A 21,400-nucleotide genomic window follows, 5' to 3' on the forward strand; every position below is an offset into this window, starting at 1 on the left:
AAATGCACAGTATAAAAAGCATGAAGCTGTCAATGGCCATCCTAAGCTGAACGTGCCTGCTCTCGTCAGATCGAAGACGGCTACCCAGCTTAGGGCCCGGTAAGTACTGGCATGGGAGACTGGCTGGGACTCCCGGGTGCCGTTGACATTTTGCTCTATTGCTGCCTTCCGCTCCGATTCCGAAAATAATTTATTGATGCTTAAATCCACAGTATACAAGGTGTGAAGCTGTCGACGGCCATCCTAAGCTTAACGCGCCTGCTCTCGTCAGATCGCAGGCTGATACCCAGCTTAGGGCCTGGTAAGTACCAGCATGGGAGACTGGCTGGGAATCCCGGGTGCAGTTGACATTTTAATCTGTTGCCGCCTTCCGCTCCGATTCGGAAAAGGATTTATTGATGCTTAAATGCACAGTATAAAGGGCATGAAGCTGTCAACGGCCATCCTAAGCTGAACGCGCCTGCTCTCGTCAGATCGCAGACTGCTACCCAGCTTAGGGCCCGGTAAGTACCAGCATGGGAGACTGGCTGGGAATCCCAGGTGTTGTTGACATTTTGCTCTGTAGCCGCCTTCCGCTCCGATTCCGAAAAGGCTTTATTGATGCTTAAATCCACAGTATCCACAGTATACAGGGTGTGAAGCAGTCTACGGCTATCCTAAGCTGAATGTGCCTGTTCTTGTCAGATCGCAGACTGCTGCCCGGCAAGTGCGGGCATGGGAGACTGGCTGGCAATCCAAGGTGCTATTGACATTTTGCTCTGTTGCCGCCTTCCTCTTCGATTCCGAAAAGGATTTATTGATGCTTAAATGCACAGTATAAAAAGCATAAAGCTGTCAATGGCCATCCTAAGCTGAACGCGCCTGCTCTCGTCAGATAGCAGACTGCTACTAAGCTTAGGGCCCGGTAAGTACTGGCATGGGAGACTGGCTGGGAATCCCGGGTGCAGTTGACATTTTAATCTGTTGCCGCCTTCCGCTCCTATTCGGAAAAGGATTTATTGATGCTTAAATGCACAGTATAATGGGCGTGAAGCTGTCAACGGCCATCCAAAGCTGAACGCGCCTGCTCTCGTCAGATCGCAGACTGCTACCCAGCTTAGGGCCCGGTAAGTACCAGCGTGGGAGACTGGCTGGGAATCTCAGGTGTTGTTGACATTTTGCTCTGTAGCTCTGTAGACATTTTGCTCTGTTGCCGCCTTCTGTTCCGATTCCGAAAAGGATTTATTGATGCTTAAATGCACAGTATAAAAAGCATGAAGCTGTCAATGGCCATCCTAAGCTGAACGCGCCTGCTCTCGTCAGATCGCAAACTGCTACTCAGCTTAGGGCCCGGTAAGTACTGGCATGGGAGACTGGCTGGGAATCCCGGTTGCCGTTGACATTTTGCTCTATTGCTGCCTTCCGCTCCGATTCCGAAAATAATTTATTGATGCTTAAATCCACAGTGGGAGACTGGCTGGCAAGACAAGGTGCCATTGCCATTTTGCTCTGTTGCCGCCTTCCTCTCCGATTAATAAAAATATTTATTGATGCTTAAATCCACAATATACAAAGTGTGAAGCTGTCATCGGCCATCCTAAGCTGAACGCGCCTCCTCTCGTCAGATCGCAGACTGCTACCCAGCTTAGGGCCTGGTAAGAACCAGCATGGGAGACTGGCTGGGAATCTCAGGTGTTGTTGACATTTTGCTCTGTAGCCGCCTTTCGCTTCGATTCCGAAAAGGATTTATTGATGCTTAAATCCACAGTATACAGGGTGTGAAGCCGTCTACGGCTATCCTAAGCTGAATGTGCCTGTTCTTGTCAGATCGCAGACTGCTGCCCGGCAAGTATTGGCATGGGAGACTGGCTGGCAATCCAAGGTGCTATTGACATTTTGCTCTGTTGCCGCCTTCCTCTCCGATTCCGAAAAGGATTTATTGATGCTTAAATGCACAGTATAAAAAGCATGAAGCTGTCAATGGCCATCCTAAGCTGAACGTGCCTGCTCTTGTCAGATCGCAGACTGCTACCCAGCTTAGGGCCCGGTAAGTACTGGCATGGGAGACTGGCTGGGAATCCCAGGTGCCGTTGACGTTTTACTCTATTGCTGCCTTCCGCTCCGATTCGGAAAAGGATTTATTGATGCTTAAATGCACAGTATAAAGGGCGTGAAGCTGTCAACGGCCATCCTAAGCTGAACGTGCCTGCTCTCGTCAGATCGCAGACTGCTACCCAGCTTAGGGCCCGGTAAGTACTGGCATGGGAGACTGGCTGGGAATCCCAGGTGTTGTTGACATTTTGCTCTATTGCTGCCTTCCGCTCCGATTCCGAAAATAATTTATTGATGCTTAAATCCACAGTATACAAGGTGTGAAGCTGTCGACGGCCATCCTAAGCTTAACTCGCCTGCTCTCGTCAGATCGCAGACTGGTACAGATCTTAGGGCCCGGTAAGTACCGGCATGGGAGACTGGCTGGGAATCCCGGCTGCCGTTGACATTTTGCTCTGTTGCTGCCTTCCGTTCCGATTCCGAAAAGGATTTATTGATGCTTAAATGCACAGTATGAAGGGCGAGAAGCTGTCAACGGCCATCCTAAGCTGAACACGCCTGCTCTCATCAGATCGCAGACTGCTACCCAGCTTAGGGCCCGGTAAGTACCAGCATGGGAGACTGGCTGGGAATCCCAGGTGTCGTTGACATTTTGCTCTGTTTCTGCTCCGATTCCGAAAATTATTTATTGATGCTTAAATCCACAGTATACAGGGTGTGAAGCCGTCTACGGCTATCCTAAGCTGAATGTGCCTGTTCTTGTCAGATCGCAGACTGCTGCCCAGCAAGTACGGGCATGGGAGACTGGCTGGCAATCCAAGGTGCTATTGACATTTTGCTCTGTTGCCGCCTTCCTCTCCGATTCCGAAAATAATTTATTGATGCTTAAATCCACAGTATACAAGGTGTGAAGCTGTCGACGGCCATCCTAAGCTTAACGCGCCTGCTCTCGTCAGATCGCAGACTGGTACAGATCTTAGGGCCCGGTAAGTACCGGCATGGGACACTGGCTGGGAATCCCGGCTGCCGTTGAGATTTTGCTCTGTTGCCGCCTTCCGTTCCGATTCCGAAAAGGATTTATTGATGCTTAAATGCACAGTATAAAGTGCGAGAAGCTGTCAACGGCCATCCTAAGCTGAACGCGCCTGCTTTCGTCAGATCGCAGACTGCTACCCAGCTTAGGGCACGGGAACTACCAGCATGGGAGACTGGCTGGGAATCCCAGGTGTCGTTGACATTTTGCTCTGTTGCCGCCTTACGCTCCGATTCCGAAAAGGATTTATTGATGCTTAAATCCACAGTATACAGGGTGTGAAGATGTCTACGGCCATCCTAAGCTGAATGCGCCTGTTCTCGTCAGATCGCAGACTGCTACCCAGCTTCGGGCCTGGTAAGTACCAGCAAGGGAGACTGGCTGGGAATCCCGGGTGCAGTTGACATTTTGCTCTGTTTCTGCTCCAAATCCGAAAATTATTTATTGATGCTTAAATCCACAGTATGCAAAGTGTGAAGCTGTCAACGGCCATCCTAAGCTGAACGCGCCTGCTCTCGTCAGATTGCAGACTGCTACCCAGCTTAGGTCCTGGTAAGTACCAGCATGGGAGACTGGCTGGGAATCCCGGGTGCAGTTGACATTTTAATCTGTTGCCGCCTTCCGCTCCGATTCGGAAAAGGATTTATCGATGCTTAAATCCACAATATACAGGGTGTGAAGCTGTCAACGGCCATCCTAAGCTGAACGCACCTGCTCTCGTCAGATCGCAGACTGCTACCCAGCTTAGGGCCCAGTAAGTACCGGCATGGGAGACTGGCTGGGAATCCCAGGTGCAGTTGACATTCTGCTCTGTTGCCGCCTTCCGTTCCGATTCCGAAAAGGATTTATTGATGCTTAAATGCACAGTATAAAAAGCATGAAGCTGTCAATGGCCATCCTAAGCTGAACGCGCCTGCTCTCATCAGATCGCAGACTGCTATCCAGCTTAGGGCCCAGTAAGTACCGGCATGGGAGACTGGCTGGGAATCCCGGGTGCAGTTGACATTTTGCTCTGTTGCCGCCTTCCGTTCCGATTCCGAGAAGGATTTATTGATGCTTAAATGCACAGTATAAAAAGCATGAAGCTGTCAATGGCCATCCTAAGCTGAACGCGCCTGCTCTCGTCAGATCGCAGACTGCTACCCAGCTTAGGGCCCAGTAAGTACCGGCATGGAAGACTGGCTGGGAATCCCGGGTGCAGTTGACATTTTGCTCTGTTGCCGCCTTCCGTTCCGATTCCGAAAAGGATTTATTGATGCTTAAATGCACGGTATAAAAATCATGAAGCTGTCAATGGCAATCCTAAGCTGAACGCGCCTGCTCTCCTCAGATCGCAGACTGCTATCTAGCTTAGGGCGCGGTAAGTACTGGCATGGGAGACTGGCTGGGAATCCCGGTTGCCGTTGACATTTTGCTCTATTGCTGCCTTCTGCTCCGATTCCGAAAATAATTTATTGATGCTTAAATCCACAGTATACAAGGTGTGAAGCTGTCGACGGCCATCCTAAGCTGAACGCGCCTGCTCTCGTCAGATCGCAGACTGCTACCCAGCTTAGGGCCCAGTAAGTACCGGCATGGGAGACTGGCTGGGAATCCCGGGTGCAGTTGACATTTTGCTCTGTTGCCGCCTTCTGTTCCGATTCCGAAAAGGATTTATTGATGCTTAAATGCACAGTATAAAAAGCATAAAGCTGTCAATGGCCATCCTAAGCTGAACGCGCCTGCTCTCGTCAGATAGCAGACTGCTACTAAGCTTAGGGCCCGGTAAGTACTGGCATGGGAGATTGGCTGGGAATCCCGGGTGCAGTTGACTTTTTAATCTGTTGCCGCCTTCCGCTCTGATTCGGAAAAGGATTTATTGATGCTTAAATGCACAGTATAAAGGGCGTGAAGCTGTCAACGGCCATCCTAAGCTGAACGCGCCTGCTCTCGTCAGATCGCAGACTGCTACCCAGCTTAGGGCCCGGTAAGTACCAGCGTGGGAGACTGGCTGGGAATCTCAGGTGTTGTTGACATTTTGTTCTGTAGCTCTGTAGACATTTTGCTCCGATTCCGAAAAGGATTTATTGATGCTTAAATCCACAGTATACAGGGTGTGAAGCCGTCTACGGCTATCCTAAGCTGAATGTGCCTGTTCTTGTCAGATCGCAGACTGCTGCCCGGCAAGTACGGGCATGGGAGACTGGCTGGCAATCCAAGGTGCCATTGACATTTTGCTCTGTTGCCGCCTTCCTCTCCGATTAATAAAAATATTTATTGATGCTTAAATTCACAATATACAAGGCGTGAAGATGTCAACGGCCATCCTAAGCTGAACGCGCCTGCTCTCGTCAGATCGCAGACTGCTACCCAGCTTAGGGTCCAGTAAGTACCGGCATGGGAGACTGGCTGGGAATCCCGGGTGCAGTTGACATTATGCTCTGTTGCCGCCTTCCGTTCCGATTCCGAAAAGGATTTATTGATGCTTAAATGCACAGTATAAAAAGCATGAAGCTGTCAATGGCCATCCTAAGCTGAACGCGCCTGCTTTCGTCAGATCGCAGACTGCTATCTAGCTTAGGGCGCGGTAAGTTCTGGCATGGGAGACCGGCTGGGAATCCCGGTTGCCGTTGACATTTTGCTCTATTGCTGCCTTCCGCTCCGATTCCGAAAATAATTTATTGATGCTTAAATCCACAGTATACAAGGTGTGAAGCTGTCGAGGGCCATCCTAAGCTTAACGCGCCTGCTCTCGTCAGATCGCAGACTGGTACAGATCTTAGGGCCCGGTAAGTACCGGCATGGGACACTGGCTGGGAATCCCGGCTGCCATTGACATTTTGCTCTGTTGCCGCCTTCCGTTCCGATTCCGAAAAGGATTTATTGATGCTTAAATCCACAATACACAGGGTGTGAAGCTGTCAACGGCCATCCTAAGCCTGAACGTGCCTGCTCTCCTCAGATCGCAGACTACTGCCCGGCAGTTACCGGCATGGGAGACTGGCTGGCAATCCAAGGTGCCATTGACATTTTGCTCTGTTGCCGCCTTCCTCTCCGATTAATAAAAATATTTATTGATGCTTAAATTCACAATATACAAGGCGTGAAGATGTCAATGGCCATCCTAAGCTGAACGCGCCTGCTTTCGTCAGATCGCAGACTGCTACCCAGCTTAGGGCCCAGTAAGTACCGGCATGGGAGACTGGCTGGGAATCCCGGGTGCAGTTGACATTTTGCTCTGTTGCCGCCTTCCGTTACGATTCCGAAAAGGATTTATTGATGCTTAAATGCACAGTATAAAAATCATGAAGCTGTCAATGGCCATCCTAAGCTGAACGCGCCTGCTTTCATCAGATTGCAGACTGCTACCTAGCTTAGGGCCTGGTAAGTACTGGCATGGGAGACTGGCTGGGAATCCCGGTTGCCGTTGACATATTGCTCTATTGCTGCCTTCCGCTCCGATTCCGAAAATAATTTATTGATGCTTAAATCCACAGTATACAAGGTGTGAAGCTGTCGACGGCCATCCTAAGCTTAACGCGCCTGCTCTCGTCAGATCGCAGACTGATACTCAGCTTAGGGCCTGGTAAGTACCAGCATGGTAGACTGGCTGGAATCCCGGGTGCAGTTGACATTTTAATCTGTTGCCGCCTTCCGCTCCGATTCCGAAAAGGATTTATTGATGCTTAAATCCACAATATACAGGGTGTGAAGCTGTCAATGGCCATCCTAAGCTGAACGTGTCTGCTCTCCTCAGATCGCAGACTGCTGCCCGGCAGATACCGGCGTGGGAGACTGTCTGGCAATCCAAGGTGCCATTGACATTTTGCTCTGTTGCCGCCTTCCTCTCCGATTATTAAAAATATTTATTGATGCTTAAATCCACAGTATACAAAGTGTGAAGCTGTCAACGGCCATCCTAAGCTGAACGCGCCTGCTCTCGTCAGATCGCAGACTGCTACCCAGCTTAGGGCCTGGTAAGTACCAGCATGGGAGACTTTCTGGGAATCCCGGGTGCAGTTGACATTTTAATCTGTTGCCGCCTTCCGCTCCGATTTGGAAAAGGATTTATTGATGCTTAAATGCACAGTATAAAGGGCGTGAAACTGTCAACGGCCATCCTAAGCTGAACGCGCCTGCTCTCGTCAGAACGCAGACTGCTACCCAGCTTAGGGCCCGGTAAGTACCAGCATGGGAGACTGGCTGGGAATCCCAGGTGTTGTTGACATTTTGCTCTGTAGCCGCCTTCCGCTCCGATTCCGAAAAGGATTTATTGATGCTTAAATCCACTGTATACAGGTTGTGAAGCCGTCTACGGCTATCCTAAGCTGAATGTGCCTGTTCTTGTCAGATCGCAGACTGCTGCCCGGCAAGTACAGGCATGGGAGACTGGCTGGCAATCCAAGGTGCTATTGACATTTTGCTCTGTTGCCGCCTTCCTCTCCGATTCCGAAAAGGATTTATTGATGCTTAAATGCACAGTATAAAAAGCATGAAGCTGTCAATGGCCATCCTAAGCTGAACGCGCCTGCTCTTGTCAGATCGCAGACTGCTACCCAGCTTAGGGCCCGGTAAGTACTGGCATGGGAGACTGGCTGGGAATCCCGGGTGCCGTTGACATTTTGCTCTATTGCTGCCTTCCGCTCCGATTCCGAAAAGAATTTATTGATGCTTAAATCCACAGTATACAAGGTGTGAAGCTGTCGACGGCCATCCTAAGCTTAACGTGCCTGCTCTTGTCAGATAGCAGACTGGTACAGATCTTAGGGCCCGGTAAGTACCGGCATGGGACACTGGCTGGGAATCCCGGCTGCCGTTGACATTTTGCTCTGTTGCCGCCTTCCGTTCCGATTCCGAAAAGGATTTATTGATGCTTAAATCCACTGTATACAGGTTGTGAAGCCGTCTACGGCTATCCTAAGCTGAATGTGCCTGTTCTTGTCAGATCGCAGACTGCTGCCCGGCAAGTACCAGCATGGGAGACTGGCTGGCAATTCATGGTGCCATTGACATTTTGCTCTGTTGCCGCCTTCCTCTCCGATTAATAAAAATATTTATTGATGCTTAAATCCACAATATACAAGGCGTGAAGATGTCAACGGCCATCCTAAGCAGAACGCACCTGCTCTCGTCAGATCGCAGACTGCTACCCAGCTTAGGGCCCAGTAATTACCGGCATGGGAGACTGGCTGGGAATCCCGGGTGCAGTTGACATTATGCTCTGTTGCCGCCTTCCGTTCCGATTCCGAAAAGGATTTATTGATGCTTAAATGCACAGTATAAAAAGCATGAAGCTGTCAATGGCCATCCTAAGCTGAACGCGCCTGCTCTCGTCAGATCGCAGACTGCTACCCAGCTAAGGGCACAGTAAGTACCGGCATGGGAGACTGGCTGGGAATCCCGGGTGCAGTTGACATTTTAATCTGTTGCCGCCTTCCGCTCCGATTCCGAAAAGGATTTATTGATGCTTAAATGCACAGTATAAAAAGCATGAAGCTGTCAATGGCCATCCTAAGCTGAACGCGCCTGCTCTCGTCAGATCGCAGACTGCTCTAGCTTAGGGCCCGGTAGGTACTGGCATGGGAGACTGGCTGGGAATCCCGGTTGCCGTTGACATTTTGCTCTATTGCCGCCTTCCGCTCCGATTCCGAAAAGAATTTATTGATGCTTAAATCCACAGTATACAAGGTGTGAAGCTGTCGACGGCCATCCTAAGCTTAACGCGCCTGCTCTCGTCAGATCGCAGACTGGTACAGATCTTAGGGCCCGGTAAGTACCGGCATGGGACACTGGCTGGGAATCCCGGCTGCCGTTGACATTTTGCTCTGTTGCCGCCTTCCGTTCCGATTCCGAAAAGGATTTATTGATGCTTAAATGCACAGTATACAAAGTGTGAAGCTGACAACGGCCATCCTAAGCTGAACGCGCCTGCTCTCGTCAGATCGCAGACTGCTACCCAGCTTAGGGCCCGGTAAGTAACAGCATGGGAGACTGGCTGGGAATCCCGGCTGCCGTTGACATTTTGCTCTGTTGCCGCCTTCCGTTCCGATTCCAAAAAGGATTTATTGATGCCTAAATGCACAGTATAAAGGGCGAGAAGCTGTCAACGGCCATCCTAAGCTGAACGCGCCTGCTCTCGTCAGATCGCAGACTGCTACCCAGCTTAGGGCCCGGTAAGTAACAGCATGGGAGACTGGCTGGGAATCCCGGGTGCCGTTGACATTTTGCTCTGTTGCCGCCTTCCGTTCCGATTCCGAAAAGGATATATTGATGCTTAAATGCACAATATAAAAATCAAGAAGCTGTCAACGGCCATCCTAACCTGAACGCGCCTGCTCTCGTCAGATCGCAGACTGCTACCCAGCTTAGGGCCCGGTAAGTACCAGCATGGGAGACTGGCTGGGAATCCCAGGTGTCGGTGACATTTTGCTCTGTTGCCCCCTTCCGTTCCGATTCCGAAAAGGATTTATTGATGCTTAAATGCACAGTATACAAAGCATGAAGCTGTCAACGGCCATCCTAAGCTGAACGCGCCTGCTCTCGTCAGATCGCAGACTGATACCCAGCTTAGGGCCTGGTAAGTACCAGCATGGGAGACTGGCTGGGAATCCCAGGTGTCGTTGACATTTTGCTCTGTTGCCGCCTTACGCTCCGATTCCGAAAAGGATTTATTGATGCTTAAATCCACAGTATACAGGGTGTGAAGATGTCTATGGCCATCCTAAGCTGAATGCGCCTGTTCTCGTCAGATCGCAGACTGCTACCCAGCTTCGGGCCTGGTAAGTACCAGCATGGGAGACTGGCTGGGAATCCCGGGTGCAGTTGCCATTTTGCTCTGTTTCTGCTCCGATTCCGAAAATTATTTATTGATGCTTAAATCCACAGTATACAAAGTGTGAAGCTGTCAACGGCCATCCTAAGCTGAACGCGCCTGCTCTCGGCAGATCGCAGACTGCTACCCAGCTTAGGGCCTGGTAAGTACCAGCATGGGAGACTGGCTGGGAATCCCAGGTGCAGTTGACATTTTAATCTGTTGCCGCCTTCGCTCCGATTCGGAAAAGGATTTATTGATGCTTAAATCCACAGTATACAGGGCGTGAAGCTGTCAACGGCCATCCTAAGCTGAATGCGCCTGCTCTCGTCAGATCGCAGACTGCTACCCAGCTTAGGGCCTGGTAAGTACCAGCATGGGAGACTGGCTGGGAATCCCAGGTGTTGTTGACATTTTGCTCTGTAGCCGCCTTCCGCTTCGATTCCGAAAAGGATTTATTGATGCTTAAATCCACAGTATACAGGGTGTGAAGCCGTCTACGGCTATCCTAAGCTGAATGTGCCTGTTCTTGTCAGATCGCAGACTGCTGCCCGGCAAGTACGGGCATGGGAGACTGGCTGGCAATCCAAGGTGCTATTGACATTTTGCTCTGTTGCCGCCTTCCTCTCCGATTCCAAAAAGGATTTATTGATGCTTAAATGCACAGTATAAAAAGCAAGAAGCTGTCAATGGCCATCCTAAGCTGAACGCGCCTGCTATCGTCAGATCGCAGACTGCTACCCAGCTTAGGGCCCGGTAAGTACTGGCATGGGAGACTGGCTGAGAATCCCGGTTGCCGTTGACATTTTGCTCTATTGCTCCGATTCCGAAAAGAATTTATTGATGCTTAAATCCACAGTATACAAGGTGTGAAGCTGTCAACAGCCATCCTAAGCTTAACGCGCCTGCTCTCGTCAGATCGCAGACTGGTACAGATCTTAGGGCCTGGTAAGTACCGGCATGGGACACTGGCTGGGAATCCCAGCTGCTGTTGACATTTTGCTCTGTTGCCGCCTTCCGTTCCGATTCCGAAAAGGATTTATTGATGCTTAAATGCACAGTATACAAAGTGTGAAGCTGTCAACCGCCATCCTAAGCTGAACGCGCCTGGTCTCGTCAGATCGCAGATTGCTACCCAGCTTAGGGCCCGGTAAGTACCAGCATGGGAGACTGGCTGGGAATCCCAGGTGTTGTTGATATTTTGCTCTGTAGCCGCCTTTCGCTTCGATTCCGAAAAGGATTTATTGATGCTTAAATCCACAGTATACAGGGTGTGAAGCCGTCTACGGCTATCCTAAGCTGAATGTGCCTGTTCTTGTCAGATCGCAGACTGCTGCCCGGCAAGTACGGGCATGGGAGACTGGCTGGCAATCCAAGGTGCTATTGACATTTTGCTCTGTTGCCGCCTTCCGTTCCGATTCCGAAAAGGATTTATTGATGCTTAAATGCACAGTATACAAAGTGTGAAGCTGTCAACCGCCATCCTAAGCTGAACGCGCCTGCTCTCTTCAGATCGCAGACTGCTACCCTGCTTAGGGCCCGGTAAGTACCAGCATGGGAGACTGGCTGGGAATCTCAGGTGTTGTTGACATTTTGCTCTGTAGCTCTGTAGACATTTTGCTCCGATTCCGAAAAGGATTTATTGATGCTTAAATCCACAGTATACAGGTTGGGAAGATGTCTACGGCCATCCTAAGCTGAATGCGCCTGTTCTCGTCAGATCGCAGACTGCTACCCAGCTTCGGGCCTGGTAAGTACCAGCATGGGAGACTGACTGGGAATCCCGGGTGCAGTTGACATTTTGTTCTGTTTCTGCTCCGATTCCGAATTTTTTTTATTGATGCTTAAATCCACAGTATACAAATTGTGAAGCTGTCAACGGCCATCCTAAGCTGAACGCGCCTGCTCTTGTTAGATCGCAGACTGCTACCCAGCTTAGGGCCTGGTAAGTACAAGCATGGGAGACTGGCTGGGAATCCCGGTTGCAGTTGACATTTTAATCTGTTGCCGCCTTCCGCTCCGATTCGGAAAATAATTTATTGATGCTTAAATCCACAATATACAGAGTGTGAAGCTGTCAACGGCCATCCTAAGCCTGAACGTGCCTGCTCTCCTCAGTTCGCAGACTGCTGCCCGGCAGTTACCGGCATGGGAGACTGGCTGGCAATCCAAGGTGCCATTGACATTTTGCTCTGTTGCTGCCTTCCTCTCCGATTAATAAAAATATTTATTGATGCTTAAATCCACAATATACAAGGCGTGAAGATGTCAACGGCCATCCTAAGCTGAACGCGCCTGCTCTCGTCAGATCGCAGACTGCTACCCAGCTTAGGGCCCATTAAGTACCATCATGGGAGACTGGCTGGGAATCCCGGGTGCAGTTGACATTTTGCTCTGTTGCCGCCTTCCATTCCGATTCCGAAAAGGATTTATTGATGCTTAAATGCACAGTATAAAAAGCATGAAGCTGTCAATGGCCATCCTAAGCTGAACGCGCCTGCTCTCGTCAGATTGCAGACTGCTACCCAGCTTAGGGCCCGGTAAGTACTGGCATTGGAGACTCGCTGGGAATCCCGGTTGCCGTTGACATTTTGCTCTATTGCTGCCTTCCGCTCCGATTCCGAAAATAATTTATTAATGCTTAAATCCACAGTATACAAGGTGTAAAGCTGTCGACGGCCATCCTAAGCTTAACGCGCCTGCTCTCGTCAGATCGCAGACTGGTACAGATCTTAGGGCCCGGTAAGTACCGGCATGGGACACTGGCTGGGAATACCGGCTGCCGTTGACATTTTGCTCTGTTGCCGCCTTCTGTTCCGATTCCGAAAAGGATTTATTGATGCTTAAATGCACAGTATACAAAGTGTGAAACTGTCAACGGCCATCCTAAGCTGAATGCGCCTGCTCTCGTCAGATCGCAGACTGATACCCAGCTTAGGGCCTGGTAAGTACCAGCATGGGAGACTGGCTAGGAATCCCGGGTGCAGTTGACATTTTAATCTGTTGCCGCCTTCCGCTCCGATTCGGAAAAGGATTTATTGATGCTTAAATGCACAGTATAAAGTGCGTGAAGCTGTCAACGGCCATCCTAAGCTGAACGCGCCTGCTCTCGTCAGATCGCAGACTGCTACCCAGCTTAGGGCCCGGTAAGTACCAGCATGGGAGACTGGCTGGGAATCCCAGGTGTTGTTGGCATTTTGCTCTGTAGCCGCCTTCCGCTCCGATTCCGAAAAGGAATTATTGATGCTTAAATCCACAGTATACAAGGTGTGAAGCCGTCTACGGCTATCCTAAGCTGAATGTGCCTGTTCTTGTCAGATCGCAGACTGCTGCCCGGTAAGTACGGGCATGGGAGACTGGCTGGCAATCCAAGGTGCTATTGACATTTTGCTCTGTTGCCGCCTTCCTCTCCGATTCCGAAAAGGATTTATTGATGCTTAAATGCACAGTATAAAAAGCATGAAGCTGTCAATGGCCGTCCTAAGCTGAACGCGTCTGCTCTCGTCAGATCGCAGACTGCTACCCAGCTTAGGGCCCGGTAAGAACTGGCATGGGAGACTGGCTGGGAATCCCGTGTGCCGTTTACATTTTGCTCTATTGCTGCCTTCCGCTCCGATTCCGAAAATAATTTATTGATGCTTAAATCCACAGTATACAAGGTGTGAAGCTGTCGACGGCCATCCTAAGCTTAACGCGCCTGCTCTTGTCAGATCGCAGACTGGTACAGATCTTAGGGCCCGGTAAGTACCGGCATGGGACACTGGCTGGGAATCCCGGCTGCCGTTGACATTTTGCTCTGTTGCCGCCTTCCTTTTCCGATTCCGAAAAGGATTAATTGATGCTTAAATGCACAGTATAAAGGGCGAGAAGCTGTCAACGGCCATCCTAAACTGAACGTGCCTGCTCTCGTCAGATCGCAGACTGCTACCCAGCTTAGGGCCCGGTAAGTACCAGCATGGGAGACTGGCTGGGAATCCCAGGTGTCGTTGACATTTTGCTCTGTTGCCGCCTTACGCTCCGATTCCGAAAAGGATTTATTGATGCTTAAATGCACAGTATAATAATAACGAAGCTGTCAATGGCCATCCTAAGCTGAATGCGCCTGTTCTTGTCAGATCGCAGACTGCTGCCCGGCAAGTACGGGCATGGGAGACTGGCTGGCAATCCAAGGTGCTATTGACATTTTGATCTGTTGCCGCCTTCCTCTCCGATTAAAATTTTTTTTTATTGATGCTTAAATCCACAGTATACAAGGCGTGAAGATGTCAACGGCCATCCTAAGCTGAACGCGCCTGCTCTCGTCAGATCGCAGACTGCTACCCAGCTTAGGGCCCGGTAAGTACTGGCATGGGAGACTGGCTGGGAGTCCCGGGTGCCGTTGACATTTTGCTCTATTGCTGCCTTCCGCTCCGATTCCGAAAATAATTTATTGATGCTTAAATCCACAGTATACAAGGTGTGAAGCTGTCGACGGCCATCCTAAGCTTAACGCGCCTGCTCTCGTCAGATCGCAGACTGGTACAGATCTTAGGGCCCGGTAAGTACCGGCATGGGACACTGGCTGGGAATCCCGGCTGCCGTTGACGTTTTGCTCTGTTGCCGCCTTCCGTTCCGATTCCGAAAAGGATTTATTGATGCTTAAATGCACAGTATACAAAGTGTGAAGCTGTCAATGGCCATCCTAAGCTGAATGCGCCTGCTCTCGTCAGATCACAGACTGCTACCCAGCTTAGGGCCTGGTAAGTACCAGCATGGGAGACTGGCTGGGAATCCCGGGTGCAGTTGACATTTTAATCTGTTGCCGCCTTCCGCTCCGATTCGGAAAAGGATTTATTGATGCTTAAATGCACAGTATAAATGGCGTGAAGCTGTTAACGGCCGTCCTAAGCTGAACGCGCCTGCTCTCGTCAGATCACAGACTGTTACCCAGCTTAGGGCCCGGTAAGTACCAGCATGGGAGACTGGCTGGGAATCTCAGGTGATGTTGACATTTTGCTCTGTGGACATTTTGCTCCGATTCCGAAAAGGATTTATTGATGCTTAAATCCACAATATACAGGGTGTGAAGCCGTCTACGGCCATCCTAAGCTGAATGCGCCTGTTCTCGTCAGATCGCAGACTGCTACCCAGCTTCGGGCCTGGTAAGTACCAGCATGGAAGACTGGCTGGGAATCCCGAGTGCAGTTGACATTTTGCTCCGATTCCGAAAATTATTTATTGATGCTTAAATCCACAGTTTACAAAGTGTGAAGCTGTCAACGGCCATCCTAAGCTGAACGTGCCTGCTCTCGTCAGATCGCAGACTGCTACCCAGCTTAGGGCCTGGTAAGTACAAGCATGGGAGACTGGCTGGGAATCCCGGTTGCAGTTGACATTTTAATCTGTTGCCGCCTTCCGCTCCGATTCGGAAAATAATTTATTGATGCTTAAATCCACAATATACAGGGTGTGAAGCTGTCAACCGCCATCCTAAGCCTGAACGTGCCTGCTCTCCTCAGATCGCAGACTGCTGCCCGGAAGATACCGGCATGGGAGACTGGCTGGCAATCCAAGGTGCCATTGACATTTTGCTCTGTTGCCGCCTTCCTCTCCGATTAATAAAAATATTTATTGATGCTTAAATCCACAATATACAAGGCGTGAAGATGTCAACGGCCATCCTAAGCTGAACGCGCCTGCTCTCGTCAGATCGCAGACTGCTACCCAGCTTAGGGCCCAGTAATTACCGGCATGGGAGACTGGCTGGGAATCCCGGGTGCAGTTGACATTTTGCTCTGTTGCCGCCTTCTGTTCCGATTCCGAAAAGGATTTATTGATGCTTAAATGCACAGTATAAAAAGCATGAAGCTGTCAATGGCCATCCTAAGCTGAACGCGCCTGCTCTCGTCAGATTGCAGACTGCTACCCAGCTTAGGGCCCGGTAAGTACTGGCATTGGAGACTCGCTGGGAATCCCGGTTGCCGTTGACATTTTGCTCTATTGCTGCCTTCCGCTCCGATTCCGAAAATAATTTATTAATGCTTAAATCCACAGTATACAAGGTGTAAAGCTGTCGACGGCCATCCTAAGCTTAACGCGCCTGCTCTCGTCAGATCGCAGACTGGTACAGATCTTAGGGCCCGGTAAGTACCGGCATGGGACACTGGCTGGGAATACCGGCTGCCGTTGACATTTTGCTCTGTTGCCGCCTTCTGTTCCGATTCCGAAAAGGATTTATTGATGCTTAAATGCACAGTATACAAAGTGTGAAACTGTCAACGGCCATCCTAAGCTGAATGCGCCTGCTCTCGTCAGATCGCAGACTGATACCCAGCTTAGGGCCTGGTAAGTACCAGCATGGGAGACTGGCTAGGAATCCCGGGTGCAGTTGACATTTTAATCTGTTGCCGCCTTCCGCTCCGATTCGGAAAAGGATTTATTGATGCTTAAATGCACAGTATAAATGGCGTGAAGCTGTTAACGGCCGTCCTAAGCTGAACGCGCCTGCTCTCGTCAGATCGCAGACTGTTACCCAGCTTAGGGCCCGGTAAGTACCAGCATGGGAGACTGGCTGGGAATCTCAGGTGATGTTGACATTTTGCTCTGTGGACATTTTGCTCCGATTCCGAAAAGGATTTATTGATGCTTAAATCCACAATATACAGGGTGTGAAGCCGTCTACGGCCATCCTAAGCTGAATGCGCCTGTTCTCGTCAGATCGCAGACTGCTACCCAGCTTCGGGCCTGGTAAGTACCAGCATGGAAGACTGGCTGGGAATCCCGAGTGCAGTTGACATTTTGCTCCGATTCCGAAAATTATTTATTGATGCTTAAATCCACAGTTTACAAAGTGTGAAGCTGTCAACGGCCATCCTAAGCTGAACGTGCCTGCTCTCGTCAGATCGCAGACTGCTACCCAGCTTAGGGCCTGGTAAGTACCAGCATGGGAGACTGGCTGGGAATCCCGGGTGCAGTTGACATTTTAATCTGTTGCCGCCTTCCGCTCCGATTCGGAAAAGGATTTATTGGTGCTTAAATCCACAATATACAGGGTGTGAAGCTGTCAACGGCCATCCTAAGCCTGAACGTGCCTGCTCTCCTCAGATCGCAGACTGCTGCCCGGAAGATACCGGCATGGGAGACTGGCTGGCAATCCAAGGTGCCATTGACATTTTGCTCTGTTGCCGCCTTCCTCTCCGATTAATAAAAATATTTATTGATGCTTAAATCCACAATATACAAGGCGTGAAGATGTCAACGGCCATCCTAAGCTGAACGCGCCTGCTCTCGTCAGATCGCAGACTGCTACCCAGCTTAGGGCCCAGTAAGTACCGGCATGGGAGACTGGCTGGGAATCCCGGGTGCAGTTGACATTTTGCTCTGTTGCCGCCTTCTGTTCCGATTCCAAAAAGGACTTATTGATGCTTAAATGCACAGTATAAAAAGCATAAAGCTGTCAATGGCCATCCTAAGCTGAACGCGCCTGCTCTCGTCAGATAGCAGACTGCTACCTAGCTTAGGGCCCGGTAAGTACTGGCATGGGAGACTGGCTGGGAATCCCGGGTGCAGTTGACATTTTAATCTGTTGCCGCCTTCCGTTCCGATTCCGAAAATGATTTATTGATGCTTAAATGCACAGTATACAAAGTGTGAAGCTGTCAACGGCCATCCTAAGCTGAACGCGCCTGCTCTCGTCAGATCGCAGACTGCTACCCAGCTTAGGGCCTGGTAAGTATCAGCATGGGAGACTGGCTGGGAATCCCGGGTGCAGTTGACATTTTAATCTGTTGCCGCCTTCCGCTCTGATTCGGAAAAGGATTTATTGATGCTTAAATGCACAGTATAAAGGGCGTGAAGCTGTCAATGGCCATCCTAAGCTGAACGCGCCTGCTCTTGTCAGATCGCAGACTGCTACCCAGCTTAGGGCCCGGTAAGTACCAGCATGGGAGACTGGCTGGGAATCTCAGGTGTTGTTGACATTTTGCTCTGTACCTCTGTAGACATTTTGCTCCGATTCCGAAAAGGATTTATTGATGCTTAAATCCACAGCATACAGGGTGTGAAGCCGTCTACGGCTATCCTAAGCTGAATGTGCCTGTTCTTGTCAGATCGCAGACTGCTGCCCGGCAAGTACGGGCATGGGAGACTGGCTGGCAATCCAAGGTGCTATTGACATTTTGCTCTGTTGCCGCCTTCCTCTCCGATTAAAAAAAATATTTATTGATGCTTAAATCCACAGTATACAAGGCGTGGAGATGTCAACGGCCATCCTAAGCTGAACGCGCCTGCTCTCGTCAGACCGCAGACTGCTATCCAGCTTAGGGCCTGGTAAGTACCAGCATGGGAGACTAGCTGGGAATCCTAGGTGCAGTTGACATTTTAATCTGTTGCCGCCTTCCGCTCCGATTCGGAAAAGGATTTATTGATGCTTAAATGCACAGTATAAAAAGCATGAAGCTGTCAATGGCCATCCTGAGCTGAACGCGCCTGCTCTCGTCAGATCGCAAGCTGCTACCCAGCTTAGGGCCTGGTAAGTACTGGCATGGGAGACTGGCTGGGAATCCCGGTTGCCGTTGACATTTTGCTCTATTGCTGCCTTCCGCTCCGATTCCGAAAATAATTTATTGATGCTTAAATCCACAGTATACAAGGTGTGAAGCTGTCGACGGCCATCCTAAGCTTAACGCGCCTGCTCTCGTCAGATCGCAGACTGGTACAGATCTTAGGGCCCGGTAAGTACCGGCATGGGACACTGGCTGGGAATCCTGGGTGCAGTTGACATTTTAATCTGTTGCCGCCTTCCGCTCCGATTCGGAAAAGGATTTATTGATGCTTAAATGCACAGTATAAAGGGCGTGAAGCTGTTAACGGCCAACCTAAGCTGAACGCGCCTGCTCTCGTCAGATCGCAGACTGCTACCCAGCTTAGGGCCCGGTAAGTACCAGCATTGGAGACTGGCTGGGAATCTCAGGTGTTATTGACATTTTGCTCTGTAGCTCTGTAGACATTTTGCTCCGATTCCGAAAAGGATTTATTGATGCTTAAATCCACAATATACAGGGTGTGAAGCCGTCTACAGCTATCCTAAGCTGAATGCGCCTGTTCTTGTCAGATCGCAGACTGCTGCCCGGCAAGTACGGGCATGGGAGACTGGCTGGCAATCCAAGGTGCTATTGACATTTTGATCTGTTGCCGCCTTCCTCTCCGATTAAAAAAAATATTTATTGATGCTTAAATCCACAGTATACAAGGCGTGAAGATGTCAACGGCCATCCTAAGCTGAACGCGCCTGCTCTTGTCAGATCGCAGACTGCTACCCAGCTTAGGACCCGGTAAGTACTGGCATGGGAGACTGGCTGGGAATCCCGGGTGCCGTTGATATTTTGCTCTATTGCTGACTTCCGCTCCGATTCCGAAAAGAATTTATTGATGCTTAAATCCACAGTATACAAAGTGTGAAGCTGTCGACGGCCATCCTAAGCTTAACGCGCCTGCTCTCGTCAGATCGCAGACTGGTACAGATCTTAGGGCCCGGTAAGTACCGGCATGGGAAACTGGCTGGGAATCCCGGCTGCCGTTGACATTTTGCTCTGTTGCCGCCTTCCGTTCCAATTCCGAAAAGGATTTATTGCTGCCTAAATGCACAGTATAAAGGGCGAGAAGCTGTCAACGGCCATCCTAAGCTGAACTCGCCTGCTCTCGTCAGATCGCAGACTGCTACCCAGCTTAGGGCCTGGTAAGTACCAGCATGGGAGACTGGCTGGGAATCCCGGGTGCAGTTAACATTTTAATCTGTTGCCGCCTTCCGCTCCTATTCGGAAAAGGATTTATTGATGCTTAAATGCACAGTAAAAAGGCCGTGAAGCTGTGAACGGCCATCCTAAACTGAACGCGCCTGCTCTCGTCAGATCGCAGACTGCTACCCAGCTTAGGGCCCGATAAGGACCAGCATGGGAGACTGGCTGGGAATCCCAGGTCTCGTTGACATTTTGCTTTGTTGCCGCCTTCCTCTCCGATTCCGAAAAGGATTTATTGATGCTTAAATCCACAGTATACAGGGTGTGAAGTTGTCTACGGCCATCCTAAGCTGAATGCGCCTGTTCTCATCAGATCGCAGACTGCTACCCAGCTTTGGGCCTGGTAAGTACCAGCATGGGAGACTGGCTGGGAATCCCGGGTGCAGTTGACATTTTGCTCTGCTTCTGCTCCGATTCCGAAAATTATTTATTGATGCTTAAATCCACAGTATACAAATTGGGAAGCTGTCAACGGCCATCCTAAGCTGAACACGCCTGCTCTCGTCGGATCGCATTCTGCTACTCAGCTTAGGGCCTGGTAAGTACCAGCATGGGAGACTGGCTGGGAATCCCGGGTGCAGTTGACATTTTGCTCTGTAGCCGCCTTCCGCTTCGATTCCGAAAAGGATTTATTGATGCTTAAATCCACAATATACAGGGTGTGAAGCTGTCAACGGCCATCCTAAGCCTGAACATGCCTGCTGTCCTCAGATCGCAGACTGCTGCCCGGCAGATACCGGCATGGGAGACTGGCTGGCAATCCAAGGTGCCATTGACATTTCGCTCTGTTGCCGCCTTCTTCTCCGATTAATAAAAATATTTATTGATGCTTAAATCCACAATATGCAAGGCGTAAAGATGTCAACGGCCATCCTAAGCTGAACGCGCCTGCTCTCGTCAGATCGCAGGCTGCTACCCAGCTTAGGGCCCAGTAAGTACCGGCATGGGAGACTGGCTGGGAATCCCGGGTGCAGTTGACATTTTGCTCTGTTGCCGTCTTCCGCTCCGATTCGGAAAATGATTTATTGATGCTTAAACGCACAGTATAAAGGGCGTGAAGCTGTCAACGGCCATCCTAAGCCTGAACGTGCCTGCTCTCGTCAGATCACAGACTGCTACCTAGCTTAGGGCCCGGTAAGTACCAGCATGGGAGACTGGCTGGGAATCCCAGGTGTTGTTGACATTTTGCTCTGTAGCCGCCTTCCGCTCCGATTCCGAAAAGGATTTATTGATGCTTAAATCCACAGTATACAGGGTGTGAAGCCATCTACGGCTATCCTAAGCTGAATGTGCCTGTTCTTGTCAGATCGCAGACTGCTGCCCGGCAAGTACGGGCACGGGAGACTGGCTGGCAATCCAAGGTGCTATTGACATTTTGCTCTGTTGCCGCCTTCCGTTCCGATTCCGAAAAGGATTTATTGATGCTTAAATATACAGTATAAAGGGCGAGAAGCTGTAAACGGCCATCCTAAGCTGAACGCGCCTGCTCTCGTCAGATCGCAGACTGGTACAGATCTTAGGGCCCGGTAAGTACCGGCATGGGACACTGGCTGGGAATCCCGGCTGCCGTTGACATTTTGCTCTGTTGCCGCCTTACGCTCCGATTCCGAAAAGGATTTATTGATGCTTAAATCCACAGTATACAGGGTGCGAAGATGTCTACGGCCATCCTAAGCTGAATGCGCCTGTTCTCGTCAGATCGCAGACTGCTTCCCAGCTTCGGCACTGGTAAGTACCAGCATGGGAGACTGGCTGGGAATCCCGGGTGCA

The 21,400-nt window shown here is 50.4% G+C and overlaps 12 pseudogenes; all 12 read left to right on the forward strand.

The window, feature by feature from the left end:
- Window positions 1-432: 432 nt before the first annotated feature.
- On the forward strand, window positions 433-552 carry LOC130319229 (5S ribosomal RNA; annotated as a pseudogene).
- A 1,605-nt stretch (window positions 553-2,157) lies between these two features.
- On the forward strand, window positions 2,158-2,277 carry LOC130335025 (5S ribosomal RNA; annotated as a pseudogene).
- A 284-nt stretch (window positions 2,278-2,561) lies between these two features.
- LOC130353052 (5S ribosomal RNA) lies at window positions 2,562-2,681 on the forward strand (annotated as a pseudogene).
- A 2,278-nt stretch (window positions 2,682-4,959) lies between these two features.
- On the forward strand, window positions 4,960-5,079 carry LOC130348217 (5S ribosomal RNA; annotated as a pseudogene).
- A 1,870-nt stretch (window positions 5,080-6,949) lies between these two features.
- LOC130322205 (5S ribosomal RNA) lies at window positions 6,950-7,069 on the forward strand (annotated as a pseudogene).
- An 82-nt stretch (window positions 7,070-7,151) lies between these two features.
- Window positions 7,152-7,271, forward strand: LOC130352740 (5S ribosomal RNA; annotated as a pseudogene).
- Window positions 7,272-7,543: 272 nt separating this feature from the next.
- On the forward strand, window positions 7,544-7,663 carry LOC130353007 (5S ribosomal RNA; annotated as a pseudogene).
- A 1,482-nt stretch (window positions 7,664-9,145) lies between these two features.
- LOC130352736 (5S ribosomal RNA) lies at window positions 9,146-9,265 on the forward strand (annotated as a pseudogene).
- Window positions 9,266-9,549: 284 nt separating this feature from the next.
- On the forward strand, window positions 9,550-9,669 carry LOC130325096 (5S ribosomal RNA; annotated as a pseudogene).
- A 478-nt stretch (window positions 9,670-10,147) lies between these two features.
- Window positions 10,148-10,267, forward strand: LOC130353083 (5S ribosomal RNA; annotated as a pseudogene).
- A 2,662-nt stretch (window positions 10,268-12,929) lies between these two features.
- Window positions 12,930-13,049, forward strand: LOC130328482 (5S ribosomal RNA; annotated as a pseudogene).
- A 1,069-nt stretch (window positions 13,050-14,118) lies between these two features.
- On the forward strand, window positions 14,119-14,238 carry LOC130315335 (5S ribosomal RNA; annotated as a pseudogene).
- The last annotated feature ends 7,162 nt before the right edge of the window (window positions 14,239-21,400 follow it).

This window comes from Hyla sarda, chromosome 1 (assembly GCF_029499605.1).
Source record: "Hyla sarda isolate aHylSar1 chromosome 1, aHylSar1.hap1, whole genome shotgun sequence".
In the NCBI taxonomy this organism is placed as follows: Eukaryota; Metazoa; Chordata; class Amphibia; order Anura; family Hylidae; genus Hyla; species Hyla sarda.